Raw genomic sequence first — 7,438 nt, 5'->3', positions numbered from 1 at the left:
CATGAGATCTTTAGCTGGGTGCTGAAGACGGTGTGAGTTCTTTAGTCTGCGTGGCTTGTATACACGTTCTTTAGGTGAGCATTGAAGGAACCACTTGAAAGGCAGAGGGAAGTAGCAATTCAAGCCAGCATGGTCTACAAAAGGAAAAAAAAAAAAAAAAGGCCCACACTGCAAAAGATTCAAAAGCACTTTCTCTTGCAAGACCCACTTTATTATTGTAATTTATTATTATTCGCTTGTAGCGCTTTTTGTACTGCACATGTATTAGTATTCGTAATGTTTGGGATTGAACCCAGGGCCCCACACTTGCTAGGTAAGCACTCCAACGCTGACCTTCATCCTGGCTTTCTTTAATTTTTTTATGTTGAGACAGTGTCTCACTAAAATGCCCAGGCTGACCTTGAACTCTGTAACACGAGCAAGCCTTAACTCACTAGCGTCCGGCCTCAGAATCTGGAATAGCTAGATTTACACGCCTGAGCCACCCGGGAAAACTCTTCCGGGGTTGAAGGCAGGCTATACCTGTTGCAACCAATCACGTGTTCAGCAGCAAGCCTTGCTTTCAGCGTCTACTCCGAGGGTGGCTGTCTGCCTTATAACTCTGCTGGCAACCCTTATTAACCAGCCGGAGGAAGGGCAAGTTTTTCCGTATTCTTGGTTTTACTCTGGCAAGTAGTCGTGAGAATTAAGTGCATGGCTGGGAGATTCCTGGTTGGTGGAAACCTTCCCCTTATTCAACACGTGACTCCCTGCTTTCCCCGCCCACTTGCAGCACTTTCCAGCCTGACACAAGATCTTCACCATCCCTGGTTATCACTTGCTCACACAGTGGAGACAGAGAAGGGACTGTGACAGAGAGTCCCAATGACACTCTGCTGCTGGCTTTAAAGACAGAGGAACGGGTAATGAGGCAAAGAAGAAGGAAACAGACCCTCTGGACAGAGTCTCCCGAGAGCCTTCGGAGAGTGTAAAGTCCAGCTAACATCTCGCCTTTAGCCCACTTGAATGGAGCTCAAACTTGTGCCTCCAGAGCTCTGAGGGAAGAATGCAGATCAGCATTGACCTGTACTTTAGTGGACTCCCCCACCAATCACGCGCACCAACATGAGTTGACTGAAGCTTCTATATAGATGTTAAGCAGAGAATAAAAGGCAGAATTGCTGTCACTTATAGAGTAATTACCATACACTGTACATTCATATTCTTTTCTGACACCGAACTTAGTAAAGAAAGAACTAATGCTACCCCTAACACACATATAAAAGAACCCAGAGTTCAGTGAGTTAGCTAACTGGCCTGAAACCATTGCCCAGAGCTGGAACAAAGCCATCAGAAGTCTCCCTAATTGCATTACAATGAGAAAGGGACCATCCTTTGAAAACCCAATTTGCCCTAGAGTGAAACAAAATCTATCAAGTGCCACATAATGAGTCTGACTTGTCATTTCTGTTCAAAGAAAGATGAGAGCAGCCTTCATCCTGCTTAATGAAAGCTCGGGTGCCATTCCTTTTCTTCTAAAGTAGAAGATAATCAAGAGCCTTTTGATTGTTTTCTCTAGGGAACCCCCTGTGATAGAGCAGCCTTCAAGGAACCATCAAACAGAAACCAGGAGAAATCTCCATGTTCCCCCCATCCTTCCCTCCACAGGCACGAGTGATCACTCTGACCCAGCTCAATCAGACTGGGCTGGTTACAGTTGCATAGGAGAGTTAGCTCAAAGTGACGTGGCCAACGTGCTCTCTCTCCTTGGGTGCCGTTTGATTCTTCAGATGACAAACAGCACATATGTTTATTACTGACATATTTCAAGGGAGGGTGGTTCCATGAACAAAGTGCTTCTCTTGGAAGCATGATGACCTGAGTTTGACCCCAGAACCCAAATAAAGATGCCAAATGTGCTGAAGTACTTGCAATCCCAATGCTGGGTAGACAGACAAAAGGATCCCAGGAGCTTCCTGATGGCCAGTCTAGCCTAAGTGGTGTGCTCTGCACCAATCAGAGGTGCTGTCTCAAAGGAGCTGGATGGCCTGCCTGAGGATGACAGACACGTGAAGCTATTGGTTGCCTCTGCACTCAAAAATAATATGTCATACACACACACACAGACACACACAGGGTGGGAGGAGGACAGAGACACATACACAGAGAGACACAGAGACACATACATACACATAGACACAGACACACACACACACACACACATACATAAACAGAGACACACACACACAGAGATACACAGAAAACTGATACATTTTTAATTTTGGAATATTTAATAAAAGTGATGAAAATTACTCTTTAACATTGTGTCAGTTTTGGTGCCTGAGTTTGGTTCTCACAGGTGGAATATGTGCCTACTGAGGGGCCTCAGGTGATAGTCACCTGCTGTCAAGCCTGGAAGCCCGAGGTCAGTCTCTGGGAGCCACGACACAAAAGGAGAGAATTAACTCCTGCAAGTCATCCTCTGACCTCTGTGTGCATGTGTGCCTGTGTGTGTGTGTGTGTGTGTGTGTGCCTGTGTGTGTGTGTGTGTGCGTGTGTGTGTGTGTGTGTGTGTGTGTGTGTGTGTGTAGCAGGTCCCACAAGTTGAGCTCANGTGTGTGTGTGTGTGTGTGTGTGTGTGTGTGTGTGTAGCAGGTCCCACAAGTTGAGCTCATTGGCCATAGGGAAGAGCTGCAGTGGTTGAGGAGTGCATCCCTGTCCTTCGAACAGATAGATGGTCCTGGGGTCTTTCTTACATCTTGACAAACAAGTTTGAGATCACGCCATCCTCACTCTAGCTTCCGTGGGATCCCAGCTCAGAGATACACCCTTGAACTCCCTAAGCCTTCCCTGTCAGCCACACTTCTACCTCATCCCCACTTCCTGAATTCAATGCCATGTGCACTTGACACATACCACACCGTTCGTGCACACATAATTAATTAATCAATTAATAATTAAATTATTAACATTTTTTTTTAAGAATTCGAACCAGACATGGTGGTTCTTGCCTTTAATTTTAGCACCTGGGAGACTGAGGTCAACCTGATCTACATATCGATTTACATGTCAGGCAAGAGCTACACAGGAAGACCCCGTCTCACATACATATATGGTACACACCTGTGAATTCAGAAGTCAGGAGGCAGAGGTGGGAAGAAAATGAGTTCAAGTCCAACCTGGACTATCCATGCCTGTGATGCCAGAAGTCAGGAGACAGAGGCAGGAAGTCGGCAAGATTAAAGGCAGGGACTTCTCTATACTATCCTTACAACCCTTTTCCAGGATTAAAAGTTACTTTAAGCTTAAAGAAAAGGAGCTGCAAAGGGTATGGTTAATTAGATTGACCCCTACAGAAAAGAAAAACTAGAGGGGTGTGTGTGTATACGTATTTGTGTGTCTGTGTGTCTGTGTGTGTGTTTGTGTGTATGTGTGTGTATCAGTGTATGTATGTATGTGTGTTTGTGTATATATGTGTGTATGAGTGTGTATGTGTTTGTGTGTGTGTGTCTGTATATATGTGTGTGTTTGTATGTGTATGAGCATGTTTGTATGTATATGTGTGTATGAGTGTGCATATATGTGTGTTTGTGTATATGTATACATATATGTGTGCATGAGTGTGTATGTGTGTATACACAAAGTATGTGTGTAGTCTCAATATAAGTGACTATACTTGAGTTCTGGTGTTGGAAAAAGGATTGGTTTATGAGCCAGTGGGCCTGTAGCTCCCGTGCCAGGGAACCAATGAGCCAAGATATCTGCATGAACCAGTTTGGAGCTCTAGACAAGTGTTTGCTGTACCCTGGCTAAGCATGAAGTTGCCAACTGAAACAAAAGTCTGACTGAGGGGGCACCTGGATTTGAATCAGGGACCTCTTGATCTGCAGTCAAATGCTCTACCACTGAGCTATACCCCCATGACCAAGGTAGGTCTCATGGAAGTATTTGTTCTGCCTTTATGACCTACATCACACCTTATAAATTACTCTCATGTCTGAGATTCCTCTAGGATTAAAAACCACCCTAATTATCTTCTCACTGCCCTGTCTCCTGCTTTTCCCAGAACTTAAATATTTATTTTCTTCCTGCCACCTAAAGCTGAGACCTGTCTCCTTAGTCTAACGAGCTTATTGTCATCAACTGCACACTCATCTCCAGGTAATTTAGTGTTCTAATCAGAGGGGCCACCAGTGAGGTGGGGCTAGGGAAGGATCCGGACTTGGGGTCGGTCTACAAATGGACTTCCAAAGCCATGCTCCACTCTAACTAGAGACGAAGCATATGCGCATGTGCCGTGCATGTTCTCATCAGATCTCCACTCGGGGGACATCAGTTCTGTTTCAGAGTTAAAGCAAAGCGAAGAAACAAAATCAAAGCAGAAAAAGGTAGTTCAAAGTTCACCTGATTTGTATGCTCTCAAGATTCTAATCTAAGATTCTCAATCCCATGCCTGGCTAAAATTGAGCAAAAAAAAAAAAAAAAAAAAAAAAAAAAAGTCAGGGAAGTGCCCATCACTGTAACGAACTTGCCCTGACAAGGCCTGTCAGCCACTGTAGGGACAAGGAGGAAATAGCAAGAGACAGGGACTGTGGATCAAAGGCTTTCTGAAGGCCTCAAACACCCACTTTCTCTCTCTACCCGGATGCCCAAAGGGGGCCTTAGATTTCAAAACCATTATGTCCCAAATTAGACTCATGATCTCCTGGCCTTACGTCTCCAAGTAGTTTGCTCTTTTGTGACATTAGCTCAAGGCTCAAGGCCAGTGGGCATTTGCAGGGCGCCCCACACTGATCTGAACATCTGCCCTCCCCCCCAAGTGGAAAATGGAGGGGCAACGTAGTTGAAGTATCTAGTTCGAAGTTCCATCATTAGGTTATGGGGCCGGGATTCTAGTGTAGGCTCAGGACTCAGCGCTGGGCCTGCATACCTGCCCATCTGACAACCTTCCTCCTCCCTACCTTGCTTCCTGATGCTACTGTCATCTAGGCCAAATATTTCAGGTAACTCTGGGCCACGCCCATTTTCCTTTCCCAGCTTCAGGTGAATCACTGAGTGTTTTACAGTTCAGGGTGCCCCCATCAATCCCCTGTACTTTTTCCTGTCCCCGCCTCTATTCACGCTGCTCCCAGGGCTTATCAGAAAACCAAGTCTGTTTACACGCCCCTTGCAAACGTCTTCTCGATAAACTCCTAAACCAACAGACAAGGGTCTTCACCCTTGAACCTCTACTTCAACTTCTCACTCCCCACACCTCACTCTACCCAGCTTCTTCCGGCCCACCGCTGTCCCTCCTCCGCCATCCACCTCCATTCCACGCTCCATCTGTGCGATTTTATTCTCTGAAACTGACAGGCTAAGCTCCTCTCGGAAGCTTCCCCTATCCTCCCCTCCTCTAGACAGAAGTAATCACACTGTCTCTCGACTCTGCTAAACCCAGCACATCTAGCCTAGATCACACATCCTATGACTCCTGCTTTCGTTCCTGTTGAGAGTGGATGGAGAGCAGGGACTGAGTCTCACTCACCTCTGGGGTCATGCTTAGTACAGTTCACTGTACTAATGTACATAATATTCAAACCATTACCAAACAGCCTCTGACCCAACAAAGCCAAGTTTGGCGACCCATCCACCGTAAGTCAATGAGAGGAGCCAAATTAATAGTGAAAATCAGGAAAAGAAGATCTATCCAGCATGAACCACATTGGAAGAGAGGCAGAGAGACCCTTCGGTCCCCTACCCCTTCCAAGTCCATCCATCTTCTGGGGCCTGACTGGAAGAGAGGATTTAGTTAAAAAGCAAGGCATATGTACAACTCAGCAGCCTGGCTAGGGCGTGGTCCTCTGCCTACCATTGCTGCAACCCCATCTCTCCAGCAAGGTCATCTGACTAATGTAAATCTTGCCCTGGGAGACAAGTTCCTCCTCTGGCTGCCTACAGAATGCCATACATTTTTTTCCCCCACGGCAGGAAATCCCTGGGGAAATTCTAATGTCTTCCAGTTCGCATTTTCAGTAGTCTAGTAGTCAAGGATGGGATAACATGTGTCTCTCTAGAACATACTCACTCCTGCCAGACTGGAGTTTCCAGAATTGACTTAAAGGCACAGCCTTGCCTATGCACTGCACCCCGCCTGATCCCCCAGCTTATTGTCTAGGTACTAAGGCAGTCGCTGTAAGAATAATGGCTACTGAAGATAGGTGGATGGAAGGTGACAGACACCCATCAAGCTTTAGAGTCTGAAACAGCAGGGCTCACCCTTCCTCATGTTGTGACCCTTTACTACAGGTCCTCATGGTTCGCTGACTCCAACCATAACACTACTCTTGTGATCTACGTCATAACTCTAATTTTGCTACTGTTATGAATCATAATATAAATATGTGTTTTCCAGCAGTCTTTGGGGATCCCAGCGAAAGGGTCCCTCAACCCTCCAGGGCCATGACCCACAGGTTGAGAACTTGAGAACTGCTGGTGTGGGAAGTATACAGTTCCTTAACCTCAGGCCAGTTTAGATTTCACCCCAACAGTGCTCTGTGGATAGCCATGGCTATCCCGTTTAGTACCCCCACCTCTCTCTCTCTCTCTCTCTCTCTCTCTCTCTCATTTACTAGGTTGGAGCCTTACACAACTACACACATGCTCTGTCACTAACCTACATCCTCTGGATTTCTTTCTTGACTTCTCTCATGGCACAGTCACTAAATCTCTTAGATTTCCTTGAGGCCACAATGTGGTAAAGATCAGGGGACCGAGCCGGGTGTGGTGGCTCAGCACTTGGGAGGCAGAGGCAAGCGGATTTCTGAGTTCGAGGCCAGCCTGGTCTACAAAGTGAGCTCCAGGACAGCCAGGGCTATACAGAGAAACCCCGTCTCGAACAACAACAACAAAAACAAACAAACAAAAAAAATCAGGGGACCTTGAAAACCTCCCATGAAAGGATTTTATCACAAAGTTGTTTGGTTTGGTTTGGTTTGGTTGGTTTGGTTTGGTTTGGTTCTTGAGATAGGGAATCGCATCACCCAGACTGACCTCAAACTCATTATAAAGCCAAAGCTGGTCTAGAACTCTAGGTCTTCCCATAGCTACTTCCCAAGGACTAAGGTTATGGCTGTGTGTGCCCGACACAGAGTTTTCCATCAGAATGAAGTGGTATAGTTAGGTCACTGAAGGCATGCTCTGAGTTCAAATCCTGACTTGCCCTTTGCAACTTCTGACTTTTACACATGACTGATCAATTCTGAGTCTCAATCTCCATGAAAGAAATTCACTCTGTATTCACACTGGTAAAACTGCTGGAAGAAATGCAGGAGACAGTAAAAGTAAAGAGAGCCTAGATTGGTACTCGCAATGTCCAAAGAACTCAAGGGAGATTGTTACGATTTAGTCAGCCATGAACCACAGAGCATAATAAAATCCAAATTCAATCTATACTCTAAAGCAAAAACCAAGAATGTAC

The 7,438-nt window shown here is 45.9% G+C and overlaps 1 non-coding gene across 1 annotated transcript; it reads right to left on the bottom strand.

The window, feature by feature from the left end:
• Positions 1-3,827: 3,827 nt before the first annotated feature.
• On the bottom strand, positions 3,828-3,899 carry Trnac-gca. The gene has a single exon. It is a non-coding gene; the product is annotated as a tRNA-Cys (tRNA).
• Positions 3,900-7,438: the final 3,539 nt, after the last annotated feature.

Source organism: Mus pahari, chromosome 10, assembly GCF_900095145.1.
Source record: "Mus pahari chromosome 10, PAHARI_EIJ_v1.1, whole genome shotgun sequence".
Taxonomy (NCBI): Eukaryota; Metazoa; Chordata; class Mammalia; order Rodentia; family Muridae; genus Mus; species Mus pahari.
This window is presented reverse-complemented; position numbering and strand designations above follow the sequence as displayed.